This window comes from Patella vulgata, chromosome 4 (genome assembly GCF_932274485.2).
Source record: "Patella vulgata chromosome 4, xgPatVulg1.2, whole genome shotgun sequence".
NCBI lineage: Eukaryota > Metazoa > Mollusca > Gastropoda > Patellidae > Patella > Patella vulgata.
Genome location: NC_065882.2, coordinates 22,615,799 through 22,632,532, shown reverse-complemented (window position 1 = coordinate 22,632,532; position 16,734 = coordinate 22,615,799). Strand labels below are relative to the sequence as shown.

At 36.1% G+C, this 16,734-nt stretch overlaps 1 long non-coding RNA gene across 2 annotated transcripts; it reads right to left on the bottom strand.

Moving 5' to 3' along the window:
* Window positions 1-10,384: 10,384 nt before the first annotated feature.
* LOC126818501 (uncharacterized) lies at window positions 10,385-14,934 on the bottom strand. 2 transcript variants are annotated; one of them, XR_007679246.2, is made up of 4 exons: window positions 14,526-14,934; window positions 13,776-14,026; window positions 12,782-12,940; window positions 10,385-12,245 (listed from the first exon to the last, which is right to left on the bottom strand). It is a non-coding gene; the product is annotated as an uncharacterized LOC126818501 (long non-coding RNA). The 2 variants fall into 2 exon arrangements; XR_007679248.2 differs by lacking the exon at window positions 14,526-14,934 and adding an exon at window positions 14,177-14,290.
* Between the last annotated feature and the right edge of the window lie 1,800 nt (window positions 14,935-16,734).

The window sequence follows — 16,734 nt, the reverse complement described above, 5'->3', positions numbered from 1 at the left end:
TTTTTTTATGAGATCTGCCGTTCTCTGTATATGTATATAATAGTAAGACTGGTAGAAGGTAAATGTTTAGTCTAGATTAGCAAGACGGTTTCTATCAAGATGTCATATTTTTATATAACAAGATCACATTTTTCGAATATTCTTTTCTATAAACCTAAATCTACCAAGCTAGTTACATGTCTCGGACTACATAAGTATATATAGTAAATTTTGAATGTCGAAACGTATATAGTTGGATGAAATTCATTGCCAAACGTAGCGATCTGGAATTTTCTTGGTATTGTGCGTGGTATTTTTCAAACCTGTTGGAATTGTTTAGCTATATAGTCACCAGAAAGGACTTTATCGAATTTATACGCATCTGTCACTTAAACCGTGGAATACTTGTAAAAGTTGTTCAGGCAAGAATTTGGTTCTAAACTTAGTGATATTGTTTTACTGGTCATAATAAGAAGGTACCGTATCGATCTTTAGAGTTACGAGTTTTTACTCCTGTCACGAGAGCTTTATAACCGATCTACAGGTAAACTTACAGCAATTGCCCAGCCAGTCGTAAAGAGGAAATTCAGAGTGAATGTTATAGTCAAGACCCCAAAAACGTGAAAACCACCATGATATAGCTGACGTATATTCGTTACCTGTTATAAAACTGACCTATCGTCCTCTGCAACAGAAGGGCGCACTTCATCACCCACGATATGTATAAATGTCACGGATGTACCGGGACAATGTTAACAATTATTATGTACGTTCAAAACCTGTAAAAGGTAACATCTACAAGACGTTGGCTATCCAAGGCTTGTTTGTTAAGAACGGAAAGATGCTAATAAGAACGTGATTTGATAAAACTAATAACGGATTTCTAACATAACATTGGTTGTTTTTGTTTGTTTTGGTTTTGTTTTTTGGAGCGGGGGGGGGGGGGTATACCAGTGCGTTAATCTACTTAAAACAAGGTATGTTAATGTTTAGTATAGTACTGTTGTACTGTTACGTTCATGTAAGTTTGTCGGTCTCTTGTGTTTTATTTTAAACGTTCAAATATTAGAGGGATTATAACCAGAAAGTCAGCTGGTAAAGCAGTAACATTTGCATCAAAAATATTGAGAGTTGTCTTATAATATTAGAATGATTGGTAAAGACTAAAGAAGCCTAGTCGAAATGTCGCTCAGTTTTCCATAGAATTGCACCCTGTTTAAGGTGCTTTTTCTCCAGTTCAATTACAATGCCATTGAAACAATCTATATTTTCCCCGATATATTAAAGCTGAGGGGAAAAAATAAATCTTTAGAAAGTCTATGCTAAGAAACCACTTAAAAATCTAGTCTGATTAGCAGATTTATATAAAAAAGAAAATTTAATCTCAAATTAAAGAACGTATGTCTTCTCATTATTTAAAGATGTACATCATGTCGAATTGTCTAGAACCTGGGATATTTGCCACCTGAACGTGGAAAACTCAGTTGACATGAGATTACGTTGATTATTTACTCTCCGCCTCGACCAAATGTCACTAGCTAAAATTGCTACATAGGTCATTATAAACACCCACTTTCTGTGTCTTCTCCAAATACTCAGGTTACATGTAAAGAAACTGATTCGCACAAAATTACTCGTTTCTTATGCCCAGGGCGCGATCTTAAAGGACCTAAGTCCATAACTCAAAATCCTCCAAAATCTTCGACATCGAAAACACGAATTATTGGTCATTTTAAATCAACATTGATGATGTAAACCGGGAAAAGATGAGCTTCTGATATCCGATATTTAAGATAAAATAATTTTTTTAACATTGGTACACGAATCGTGTACCATAATGCGCTTCAGCCCCAGTTGTATTGAGAGACTCGAGGAACGAGCCTAGACACATTGCACCAAATCAAATGGAGTTATGTAGACTAGAATAACTAGACGCTAGAAATTTGCACTCGATTGAGATCGCTGACTGATTTCGCCGAACATAACTGATTTGAAATTGGAGTAAAACGGAAACCATTAAATGTAAATCAGTTTATATACATTCATATTACAGTATTATATGCGTTGCGACCCACTTTTGTGAATTTCTAGGTCCCAAATGTTAGCGATTTAGCTCCTTTAAGCGGTGGACACAATTTAGCCTCGATCATCATTACTAACGTAGGTACGATAAAAAAAAACATAGTCTCGATTATCCAGTTCATAATTTAACCATGAATGAAAGTTGAGCAGCAAATCGGATCCTAATCCAGTAAATATCGCAGGCTAGCTATGATATCGAGAGAGTTTATTATGGTCTGGACAAGTTAATTAATGTCTAATTTCAGGTCTAAAGAAAGACCAGCAATAGGCAGATTCAGCTGTTGCATAATGTATGTTTAATTAATTGCACATTTATCTTTTTTAAAAGTATCGAGCAATCAAACTAGTCTAAGCAGAAAATGTTCAAGATCGAATTCAGTCAAGGTTTTGAAGTACCTGGTATACGTGAAACTCTACACTAAGTTTCATCACTCTCCATCAGTTAGAATCAAAGTTATCTTTTCCCAAAGCATCGACTAATGAAATTGCTTTCTGCTTAGCTTTAGTGAAAAATGTTAATCATTGAAATCCATCAAGACATTCACCTAATAAACACCTACACCAAGTTTGAACATTCTACCTCAATTAGATAAACTGGAACGAGAGTTATTGTGGGACAAAAAGTGTGATAGACAGGCGGGCGGACGGACAGACCCATTTTATAAATCCCCTGCTTTCTTCGAAAGGCGGGGGATAATAAAAATAAAATTCTATAATGAATGACCGTATTAGCGTCTATACAAAAATCAATGTTGCTTTCCCAGAATACGACCAAAAACGTGCAAGAGACACACCAAGGATGTCACTGGCAATAACAGAACACTTAAATGTTTTTAAAATGTGTAAGAAGTTGTTTGGATATAGGAGATCAGAATTACCAAAAATATAGAACGCCGCTGGCCATGCATGTTTCAATACAAAAGTAAACTTTCCATGAGGTTTTGTTTGAATGTTTTGTGTTGCATTCATTTGTTTGTTACAGGTTTTAATGAGCAGTTGTTTTGTATACTATCTATTTAAGGACCCCTTCATTGACTCTTATTTGATCATTTAGCTGATTTTGTACAAGTCTTGAGAGCTTTTTGTATGGGACGATTCAAATGTAGGCTTCTGCACGTATTTAGAAATGTAGCAATGATTCGACGCCAATGTCAATATGTAAACTCGTATATAATCAGATAATTGCTACCTTATATAGATGTTTATCTCAGCTGGGTTTCCACCCGTATTCAAATTTCATTAAATGAGATATAAGCTGTGTGCAATGTCCATACAATAACCAAATGTACCAACAGCACAACACAATCAAATTCACTCCACGTTTCATCAAACAATCCTTGAAATGGCACAGAGACATCAATTTGTTTTCGTATTCACAGAAGGTTGTCATTAAACAGATATAAACCCACATCTGATCATTCAACCAAGCAGCAGACGACTTCATTAAAATAGATATTACCGAAACTCATCGTACATCGGTTTCATACATAGAAAAGCACGAACAAGCTTGAGAATAGGCTCACATAAATTAAGAATTGAAACACGAGATATATCAAATAAGATGTTAAAGGTCGTAATATCTACCAGAAGGTATAATGAGTGAAAAATATCCTGAAATGTGAAGAACCTTTTTAGACTAATTTTATATCAAGAACCAACTTTCAACGAACTGAACAATTCCCAACAATTTAAAATATTGATTTAAACATCTTATCTCGAGTATTGATGATAAAATATTGATGATGAACACAAATGCAGAGAAAACGCTTAGAAGCTTTCTATCAACCAGTTAGGTTTTTGTAACTATTGTTTTTAATATTTTGTTACACTAATTTAGGTCTTGTGTAGTTCCATTTTTATTACGTACTCTTTTGTAAGTTTTGTATTTTTCACATGTCGGCGAACATTAAAATAGAAAAATTCTAATGTTTATAAAATGGCTCCATCGAATATGGCATACTAAATGTTGCAAGAATAGACATTTCTATAAACATACAGAAGTGATTTTGTCTTGTCAAAAGTATCCAACTAACCAAATCATAATAGATTGGTCCATTTTAGGAACCCGATTCCTTTAATTAAATCTGTATCCTATATGATTCTTAATCGTAAGTCAAGATGATGCGAGATATGGACGAATGCTTTTTACGCAGTCCATCGACATCCAGATACACAACCCTCCACGAAGTTTATAAACAGCGCTCCCACGCACTAAGCTGACATTTGTAAGTTGTCCAGCCAGTTATTTTATAGTAATTTATTTTCAAATTGATTTCCATCGAATCGAATGCAGTTCATTTGCTTGGTCTGGAGATTTCAACACAGAAACTTTTCGTTTTTCGTTGCCATTAAAAATCAACAGATAGGAGATAACAAAAAGTCAAAAATAATTTGTATAGCTCAAAACTAATATCATCTTCATCGTGGGTTAGCTTGATGGGCTTTTTTCTTCTATGTTAAAGATACATTATGTAAGATTTGGATAAAGAGCTAGCCATTCTTGCTATAATAATAGTTCGAAAATGAATAATGTAAAATGAATAATTTGAAAATTTCATTCAAATTAATCTATTGCGAGCAAAGATATTAGCCTTTGAAGGTTTGGCAAGACGTGTGCAATAATTTCAACCACACTGGTTGTTCGAAGCTAAGTCTCGCGCCTCCATTTTTAGCTTAAATCAAAATATGGCTGAACTGTTCTAATTATGTAAAGTGATTTATATTCAATTTTTGAAAAAATATTGTAATTTCTACACCTTTTTTAAAATAATTATTTTGTCATTTGTGAATCAACCTTTACTAATTACTTCCAGAGTTGTCTTCCCTTGCAGTCCTCGAATGCTGGATAGCGAGACTTGTGTGGAGAGTGGTGTTTTATTTGTTCATTACTAAATGGCACCCGAAACCATAGGGTACACGACTCGTGTATTGATTATAAAATGTTGATTGTGTCTTAATGGATAGGATCCCATGTTTCACAGCAAGATAACAACATCAATATTGATTGAAATTGAATTCTAATTAGCGTTTTTAATTTCGAATGTGGAAAATATTGAGTTGGAGACTTAGCTCCTTTAATAAATATGTATTTGATACATTGAAATCATCTGAATAGTGAAATGCGAAACTGAGTAGTAGGCCTAACGAATAATGAAATATTAAACTGGACTTAGGAGCAGAACAGTAGGACGTTAAACTCCATTTCATTTCATTAAACTGGACATAGAAATCTAAACTGGAAAATGATCATAAAATTAAGATTGAAATCGATTAAACATTCCAATCTAGGATTGCACAGCTAAATCAAATTTAAACGATACTTATGTAGTAAGTTGAAGTTTATGATTTTTCAACACCATATTAACATTAGAGATCAAGTTGAAAAGTGAAGTCCTAAAATTAACGGCGAAATATTGGATCTTACAGCTAAATCTAAAGATCTCACAGCGCAATCTTCGGATTGCACAGCAGGATCTTCGTATTGCGCAGCGTAATCCCGAATTGCATAGCCTGGACTGTGCAGCGCAACTGTGGGGGTGGAACTCTGACCACAGTGTAAATTGGATTACACACCCATGTAGGAATATTATATTGCACTGCGAAGTCCTTGATTACATACTGAAGTCTTGGACCTTGCAGCGCATAGTGAATCTTGTATTGCATAATGGAATCCTGGATCGCATAGTAAAATCTTTGATTGTGCAGTGCAGCGCAACTTTGGTTTGCACAGTAGAATCCTTGATTGTATAGTGAAATCTTCAACTGACAGAATGTTGGATTGCACAGAGAATCTTGCATTGTGTAGTGGAATCTTGGATTGAAAAGTGGAATCCTTGCATTGTACGGTGAAATCTTTCATTGCTTTGTGGACACAACGAAATTTGATGTGGCAGTTTCAGATGTTCATACCCCAATTCTAGCGGGAATTTAAATAAACAATGAAATCGTATGCCCATTTGCTCTCAACCTCATATCTCATTGCACCCCAGGGTAAAACATTTTATGTTTTAAAGTGATGAACATTTATGCTCTTACTTTACTTCCTACATAGGCGTTATTCTAACTATATGTATATAACATGGCCCAGGGGCGTTGTAAGGGCCATGTTCTTGAAGCAACGACTGCAAGTTTTATATCTAGATTTACGGAGTTAAAGCGAGATCAAGCCTTCTATTGAATATAGATAAGGGCCAAAGGCCCGTGGGTACTGGCGGTCCCATGTGGCACAAAATTGTAAGCGGGGGGGGGGGGGGGCGGATCCCCGCCTTTGGGAAAAATGGAGAATGATAAAATCGAAGGTCTATTTCCTAGTATATCTGCAAGGTAATTCGATGCGTCGTTTCGTCTAACAAACCCACCCCATCCATGAATATATCTAGCAAAAAGATAAAGTGAATAATGAGAAATGATCTGATTTAGGCCTAACTATTAAACATGCATGAAACATGCAATTATTTAGGCCTGAAATGTTATCTAAATTATTAATTAGATATTAATTAACTTATCCAGACCATAATCAACCCTCGTTTCCATCGTTAGCCTGGGATATTTAGTGGATTTGAATACATTTTCTAAAAATGGATAATCGAGATTTTGTTTATTATCTTTAGTAATGACGATTGAGGCTAGCCTAAAATTGAATCGTTAATATCTCGTATCTGAAATTTTCAGCATATCCTGTTTTCATTATCTACTTTTTAACTATTATAGCGAGAACCGTAAGCTCTTTATCTAGTCTTACCTAATGCCTCTTTAATTTACTGTGATAGGGACAAAGTTGGAACAGAATTCAGTGGCAACTGAAACCTCGCATTGAGATCGATACGGATCCGACTTCATCTCTCTCCAGGCCCGTAACTAGCGAGTAGGAGGTGGGGGGGGGGGACCCCGGAAAAAAGTATCCTATAACAATAGTGTAGTTCAAATATGGTGGATTATTGTTGTTACTTTGCCTCATCAGCAAATGACCGGTAAAACTGTCTAAAATCTTCTGACATCGTTTTATTTACTGTCTATTGACAAGACAAACTTCTGAACATGTGAAAATTCCATTAGACATCAGTTTATGAATCATGGTTGAGAGATAAGGTTTGTTATCTACATGTACCCCAGCCCAGACCCCGCTTGTCATTCTAAAAACTCCTCTCATTTGGCCCACTATATTTTCCTTTCTAATTTTCTTCAACTTTTTTTTTTTTCTTTGGAAAAATTTTATGCGAAATAAAATAAATATGATAGTAAATAGTGACGCAAAAAATAAGACAGAGTGGCACAAATAATCAAGTGGCGCACGAGTATCTGTACTCGCATCCTCACTATCACCACGCCCCTGATATAGCCTATCAATATTGTTCATGATATCTATACAAGCTACGCATATATATCTAGATATTTTTACTAACAACAAATATGCTCGGGGCTAAACCTAAAAGTATTCTAACGGTTAAGCGCATTAAATATAGCATTTTACTTATTAACAAACAAAAATGAAATAAAAAAGAAAGTTCACCATGCAACCGTTGAAAATCAAATAATATTTTATGTTCGAGACGTTTAAGTATTTGTTTTGTACACCACAGTATATTATGTATATGAGACCACTTACATGTATAAGTGCAACCTTTGATTTCAATAATTGATTGAAGACAAATTAGACAATAAACAGTACCGAGTCGACATACCTTCACTTATTTCAAATTCCAAAGAATAAAACTATTTCATTTCAAGTGATATGCATACATTTGATATCACTGTTTATTATCTTGTGGAATTCAAACATCGATGACTAATATTTGGATAAAATTTAAGTGCAATCTATATACATACAGTGATGGCTAGCGCCGAACGAGAAAGTGTGTCAAAGATAAAATTGAAAATCAGTGCTTCTCCTAACTCGTTGATTACAGATCTTCGTATCCTAGAAAAAAGATCTATATAGGCCTATGTATATAAATTTTCAAACGGACAGCGTTCATGAACAATATCTATTAAGTATCTTACCTATTATAAAATCTCTACCTCTTCGCATTAAAATAATGTCACTAGATTAATCCTAGAGTAGTTTCAAATCCAATCCGTTCTGAAACGTCAATCCTCAATTTACACACTATATTTTTACGTTCGTTATAATGTGACGTCACACATCAGTCAACAAAATACATTAGCTACTGTTTGTTACAAATGACTCTTCTGAAGCTCAAACTAACAGCCTATTACTTCAATACCTCTGGTTTAGTTTATTACCTACACCGACCTCTACTTTCCCTTTCAACATAACATAGGTAATGAATAATGTACAAGTCCAAGGTATATTTGATGATCATTTTTAACCAGTCTTTTTATGCCAATTACAATGCTAACTTACTTATCGCTTAATAATTTTTTCTCCATCATCCAGTTAAGTGTCGTATGCAGTTTATTGATAATAAATTTACTTAACAAATAAAAGATTGCATGTTGTTTTTGGCGCTATTGAGAAGTTTATGAGAGTTATTTATAACTGAATATATTTCTTCAATGGGAACGTGTCATTATTCTAGTGAAATAAACGTGAATATTTCAATAAAGATTTTTATGAAAACACAAGTGCCAGACTCATAAGAAGTGATATCTATGATAGATATAAATGTATAAATGTATAAGTAATGGGTAATGCTATTTCCCATTTATTTACTTGTAGGGGCATATAAGTATAATTAATTTTATAGAATTTCGTATTTAAAATAACCCTAGTCTCACCTGATTATTGACAGTCCAATTAGGTGCTGTATTGGCATGTTCGACTGTATCATCTATGTTATTATGTATTATATATATTCATGTATCTTCTGATGAAGATTTGGAATAAAGATTATTATTATTATCGCTTCTGTGTTTATCAGTTTTGGTGGCCGAATGGTCAAACGCGTACGCTTTAATTCATAAGGTCTCATTGAGTCAAGGAGTATAGGGTCGCCCGAAATTACCTAGTTTGCGTTGAGTTGTCACCACTCTCTCTCTCTCTCTCTCGCTTATTAGTTTGAAATTTACTGCGGACGAATAGGCAACTATCTAGAACTTTCAACAATGGTGTAGTCAACGCCCTGTAAACAAATCTTCCCTATTAAAACTTAAGAGTGAATTTTTTTACAATCGTTATATAGAAGTTGATTCAGGCGTTATATTTGAAGGGAAAAAAAACAACAACATGTAAAATGTATGGTGGCTGAAAGCGTCCATTTAGATCGGCGTGTTTCTAGATACAACGCGAGAGTCGCCGTTAAGCCAGCACGACGAAAAAGGCGCCGATCGGCGACTTCTTCGTCGTACTACCTTATCGGCGACCCGCGACTTTCACAACACGAGAGTCGACGTTAAGCAAGTCGCCGAAAAAGTCGCCGAAAAAATCGGCGCCTTTTTCGGCGACTTGCTTAACGGCGACTCTCGCCTCGGAAGTTTATAGTTAGTTACATGCGCAATGGCTACATTTTACTTCTTGTATATAAAATGGAGGAGCTTTTGGATGAGTTAGGACTTGTAGGCTAGCCTACTTTCTGCCACAGATGGAGCAACATGTGGCAAACTCTTGCACAAAAGCATGTATGAGGTTTACAATGAAAAACTTGAAATACGCAAGCTGGAAGTAGGGACAAGTAAACATGCAATTTTCGGCCCTACATTTCAACCTAACCGACCTCTCAAAATCATGAATATTCACCAAAACCTGGCAGAAAATGTATTATCAAACCCCTTTCTTCGATTCTACACCAAAAATCGCCATTCAAAAGGGGGGAAAGGGAAAGGGAGAGAAAGACTAAAAATAACTTTCGCCCTACATTACGGCGTAGAAATATTTGGTGATCTGTGTGCGTAAAATGTAGCCATTGCGCATGTAACTAACTATAAACTTCCGAGGCGAGAGTCGCCGTTAAGTAAGTCGCCGAAAAAGGCGCCGATTTTTTCGGCGACTTTTTCGGCGCGTGGCTTAACGGCGACTCTCGTGTTGTGAAAGTCGCGGGTCGCCGATAAGGTAGTACGACGAAAAAGTCGCCGATCGGCGCCTTTTTCGTCGTGCTGGCTTAACGGCGACTCTCGCGTTGTATCTAGAAACCCGCCGATCTAAATGGACGCTTTCAGCCACCATAAAAATGGGCTAATGCTAAGAAATCTTATTACATTATATAACACTGAACTCGTGAACTTCTGTAACACATATTAACGGCCACTTGTTAGAGATTTAACTACATGTATTTTGTATTGTCGTTTACAAATTAGTTATTATAAATCGAATTAACCTAATATAAATACTCAACACATAAATTATTTAATAAGGTTGATGCCCACAAAAATTGTTTTTTTATTGCCAAAGACGTACAATAGTATTACAGGGTATACGTGTAGTTTACAAAATGGATAACAGACATTTCTAATAGCCCGGGATAAGTCTTAATATTTGATTGGAAGTAGCACGTTTCAAAACCTTGTAAGAAAAGGACCGACGGATGACTCACTGACAATATATGAAGTTAATTGAAATGGGGGTTTAACGTCCTTTTTTCTGTTTCGACGGTGCCAATGTGCTTTGAGGGAAATTTACCGCCTACTCTTATTTCGAATTCCAACTGTCAAGGGTTCTTTTTCATGTACGCCAATGTGTACACGTTACCTCGGTTTTTTGTCCCATTCGAACGACTATACGTTGTCCCTTGTCAGGCCCTCCACCTGCACCACTGACAAGGGGTAACCACGCCGGGGAAAATCCTGATGATGAACTTTCCACTGGCATTAAAGTCTAAGTTATATTAAGTTTACTTGCAGGGACACCAGGGATAGCGGGTGCTTTTTGGACCTGGGGTGTACAGTTTAGGATTTTTCATGTGTTTCTTTCAAGTTGTTTATCCAGTTAAGACCAGTTTCTATTCAGATTTGAGCAGCCTGAAACCCTATCCCTTAAAAACCTGTTTTATACATGATCAAATATTTTCTTTAAAAAAAAGTAATATGTACGTGTGAATTTGCTATCAAAGAACCGCGTTGTTACATATACAAACACAATAGAATATTGTTCATGTTTTACATTTAATAGAATAATAACAATATCAATTTCATCATATTACTCACATATAGTATACAGAAGACAATAGCAAACAGAATCATGCACCTTGATCTGGGAACAATTTTGTTGATGCAGACTAGAGTAATAATGAAAGTAATAATTTCTGCGCGATTTGTTTTGAAAGTGGGTTCGCGTAATTAAACCCCCGTTTTTGGAATCTCTTTATAATTTTCATTCCAAATCGAATGTTGAGTATTTAACTAAATATATCATGTTTTTAGATCACGCATTATTCACTGAATAAAAAATTTACAGTGTAAATCGTGTTGAAAACGGGTAATCATGAACCTCTTAAATAGACTGAAATCATCGAAATTCTTAGATTGATGACACAGACACATTTTTTGCGGTGACCATGAAAATTGTTACAACATAGTTAATCCTGATGTATTATAAATAGTGAGATCACGTACAAACAGGTTCTATAACTTCCTCTACATCATGGGTTACAATGTTCTAACAACAGACGTCACGTAAGAGACGTGACAATTTCAATTTTTCTCTATCGGTGTCCTGTCGCTCCGGATACGTCAATTTTATTTCATTACACTGACCAATTTACAAATTCCCAAAACTGTTCTATATGGAATCTTTACAAACATTTTTTTTCGAACACCCCAAAACTTTCTTTGACAGTGTACAAAGATAGCTCCTAATTCAATGCTATGTGCATTTTCAGTATTCAATTAGTAACAACAGCATTCGTATTTATCACACTAATCTTTTTCAGTTAGTAATATCAGTTGAGCCATACAAACGAACATTGGAAGAGACAACCACTAAAAAGAAACTAACCATGTACCGTTAGCATCTCGGGTTAGAATCGCAAATTCTGAATTTACAGATCGCGAACGATTAGGTCTTTTCGTACTGTTCTGTTGGTTCACATTCTGTTGACTGTCGTTTTGCTCTAAGAGCATCTTGGGTTTAGCTTTACAAATCCACCAGGATTTATTAAAGTCTATAAAAAGTAATAAACATCCCAAACCATGAGTAACGAGGGCGGAAATGGCAACAAAGAACGACCACGATAGTCTAAAATCTGCCATCTCATGAATGTACATGAGGAGTACCAATAAAACACACGTAACTGAAATAAATAAAGAAATTGAAATGAAGAGATCGTGGGGAAGGAGAGATCACGCTATTATCTCACTCGTTCAAAATATAGATTTTCTTACATATAAAATATAGACTGGACCACCACATGTTCCTGAAGCAACTGAGTTTTAGATGTACGGACGGAGTTAAACCGAGATCAAGCCTTCTATTGAAGATGGGACCATCAGTGCCTCAACCCCACTTGGTGCAACCTTCGGATGTACATGTACCTTTTTTTATCTTTGGTTGGTAATTTATCCAGTGTGTCTTGATGATGCAAATGTGGTATCTCCCTGAGGAAATTAGATGGAACCAACAAAAATCAAGTCAAATTGTATATGTCACCGAAGGGCGATTTTCTGTTGGGAACTTTGTCAGGAAAATCCATCGCTCAATGTTTACATCACTATGCAGAAAACTGAAGTAGGGTGGTGGACTGAAGAACGTGCAAACCCGTTAAATATACTGATGATAAAAATCATCAATTCAAATGATCTATAAAGACAAATTCCCGGCAATACTTACAGTATATTCCAAATAAACTAAAATGTACACCAATCAGTTCTTTTATATAATTCCTGACTATTTTCAGTAGTAGAAGACATACTACTAATAGTATCTTCATCAATAAAGTTAATAAAGCTATCAATATCAGTATCTGTGCTGCTTCTTGCCACTGCTTATCTATAAAACAATAAAACAAAAAATTAACATCAAGAGTTCTGTCTACACGAGGGGGGTTGGATGGCTGAATGGTTAGCGTGCGCGCGCTGTATCATAAAGTCTGTCATTGAGTCGACTGGCGTGGTTTCGAATCCCCGGTTGTACGTGGCAAGGAGTAGGGTCGCCTGTCCAACCTCGTGGGTTTTCTCCGGGTCCTCCGGTTTCCTCCCACTGCTAAAGACCCCTACGCGCAAGCGCATTATGTAAATAAAATTAAACCATATGTTAGTCCCGAAATGACCTAGTTTGAGTCGAGTGGACGTTAAACCCCATTTCTCTCTCTCTCTCTCTCTCTCTCTCTCTCTCTGTCTACACGATGTAAAACTTTCATTATTCCGAGAATCCACGAGACGCTGAACTAACGATAACATTTTTCGTTTAAGTTTCCTTGAAAACTATGTTTGGTCTTGGTGTAGAAAATTAGGAAGTTAAACTCTATTTCATTCATAGTACCCCTGCCCCCACCCTCTTAACAAAGACATTCATACCAATAGAAAACTTCCAACCCCAACATGCCGCAATAATATGTTCAATTGCAGCGCGAAATTTAGCACGTGGCAATCGAGTAACTTTTAGAGGGTTGGGAATCCTCTAAAGCTACGTATAGTCCCGTAAATAGGGGCAAAAACTCCCCCGCCCCCACCCCTGTGAGAAAATTGTCGACCATAAAAAAATAGATATATATTGTCCGTCAATTTTACAGCACCCCTGAGAACCCCCCCCCCCCCTCCACACACACTCGTTGCTCTGAGCTAGATACGGCCCTGGCTACTATATCCCAGAACTGCATACTTACCATTGTTAAGCAACTTTGAAGCAAACACAGACCTTGAACAAACGGTGGTCACATCATCCACGTCCTTGCATCCCAGCCATAATCCAAAGTTTGCTCGATTCCCTTCCAAACTTCCTTCTGCCCAGTAATTTGTTGATATAGATATTATATGGAGTATTAAACCAACTATGTGAATTACAAGGGTGATCATGTAGCGACGGTTTATAGTATCATTTATATATTCTAACATTCTTATCAATAAACCCAATTACCTGAAATAAAAAAAATCTATACTAAATTTACAATAAATATATCGTTAATGGAAACACAAATTATAAAGATTTCGCCTTCTTTGAGTTTTGTGCTACAAAGAAAATATAAGTCTGCCCATTTTTTAATGCGAGAAAAACTGCTCGACAAACCTGCTGAATATAATATTACATAGACTATTTCAAAAGTAGGCCATGCCATATATTTTAAGGCTATACCATGTGAATACTGTTGGTGATACACAGTTACATTGGTTTCCATAGTGTATTGCGCATGGGCTAAAGCATATTACGCTATACAGTACAAAAACAGAAAAAATAAAATCAAAACTATTTGCAAGAACATTTGAAATTTATATTTGTGACTGTCGATTCAAGGGAAGGAACTCCATTTCATACTGCAAAAAGAACGCCTTGATCTATGTTCTATATACTTGTCAACTGATTGACCAGTATTCGTCAATAAAAACTGTGAAGATTATGGAAACAGTAACTTACGTACCGTGATGATATTCTTCTCTTCCTAAATGCATCCCATCAGTTTTCACAATAGAGTATAATGAACACGATGACGAACTTTAAAAATTGTTACAAATTGTTTCAATAGCATTTAGTAATTGAACTGGAATATGTATACACGTCACAATTCTATGGAATACAATTCCTGCTTATTACTGAGAGACGTTTCCACTGCTTGATAATGACTAGAAAAGGAGTAATTGTACTCCATAGAAATGTGACCTGTATATAAGTTGTTACAAAGTCAGGGTATCAAACAAATATCACTGAATATACCGGCCTCTCCTAGCTAGGTAACACGTTTAGGAACAAAAAGATTCAAACACCGCAATGACCTTTAGCCTTTACATACACTATTTACCGTAATACCGTGTTATATAAGAACAATCGAACCGTAAACACAGAAAGCCATGAAATACCGTAGTGCAGTAGGCTTGGGAGTTGTATATTTTCATTCTGCATATTATTTTGTTTCACTATATATATGCCAGTTGTGTAACGCATATCATATGGCGCATTCATGGCGTACATTTCTTATGTATTGTATATTCTATGCCAAAACTTCATAATGGAAGTAACTGGCTAACAAAATGAATAAAACCAGCTAGATTTGTTCATTTATTTGACTTACATGAAGAAGTTTTCTTTTCTAAACAATGATCATCAAGGTTGACAATGACAGCTTGTGGTTTTAACATAGAATTAGAGGCAAAACAATTAGTTTTATAGAACATTCAATACATCTTATCACTACGAGGAATAATCAGTGTGTAAGCATTTGTTTCTAGAAATTTGCAAATCTTCTTCAGCGAGGTGAGTCAACTGGGGGGATTTTGATTCCGGGTTGTATATGACAAGGAGTTGGGTCGCCTGTCCAACCTTGTGGGTTTTCGCCGGGGTCTTCCAATGCTAAACACCCCTATGCGCAAGCGAATTATTGAAATAAAATTGAACCATGTGTTAGTCCTGAAATGACCTAGTTTGTGCGTCGAGTGGACATTAAACCCCATCTCTCTCTCTCTCTTCAGCATGGGGTGGGTGTTTATTAGTCTCCTAACAATATAAAGATTTTGAGACAGAAAATAACTGCCGTGTTATCCCCCACCCCACTTTGCACCCCCACCCCTCTTTTCGACAGATTCTGACATTTATATCTTACAGAGATGAAAAAGGGTTTAAAGTCTGACTAACAAAATCAGGCTTATGTCATGCTATGAGAGATATTTTGCATGGATGGTGGCACTAAGGCCTGCCTACCTGTATTCTTATTTCCATAGGGATTTTTAACATGCCAATAAGACCTCAGTTTTCACAAAAGACAGGGCACTTTTCATTGCCAGGCCCTCCATCCTGCACAAGACAGGAGAAAACCAGGCTGGATAATCCTGATGAATTTTCTTGGCCAACACTGGGATTAAACCTGGGACTTCCTCGTTAATGAGCCAGAATCATACTCCCTGAACCACTGTGGTTGCAACCACATGTTTTAAAAGTCCGGATGCGCCATTTTAAGCAATAGGAATCACTTGTATTTAATATTGTGAAAGATTAATCCCTAATAGGAATATCAGTCCAATAATCGTTCCGGAGGGCTGACAAGGACAGCTGTCTAGTCCTTCGGATGAGACAAAAAACCGAGGTCCCGTGTATACATTGGAATGCACGTAAAAGGTCCCTTGGCAGTTGGAATTCGATATAAGAGTAGGCGATAGTGCCGCTGCCCGGGCAAAATTTCCCTCATAGCACACTGTATGGCGTATGCCCGTCTTCATTAGCCCAGTATAGGAGCAGAACAGTAGGATGTTAAACCCCATTTCATTTCATTTCATTTCCAATAATTGTTCAATTCTGTTCAGCATTTACAAAGACATGTGGAATTGATATTTCATTGATCTATGTTATAAGACTGTCGCCATTTTGTTGTCTTAAGAAAATTTCATGATAGGTCTCTTTTAGATTCGATTGAATCCAAGCTGGGACACTATCTAGGGTTGGTATTTTGATTTTATTTACTTAATTAAATGATCAATCTGAGTACAAATTTGTGTAGATTAAGCTGTGAGAAATTTGATATTTTCACAACAAATGCCAATGGCATCAGGATGGTATCAGTATCCTACTTTTCTTTTGCAACAATAATGATTAACATAATGAATATGATATTCGAAAATAATCACAATTACAACAATATA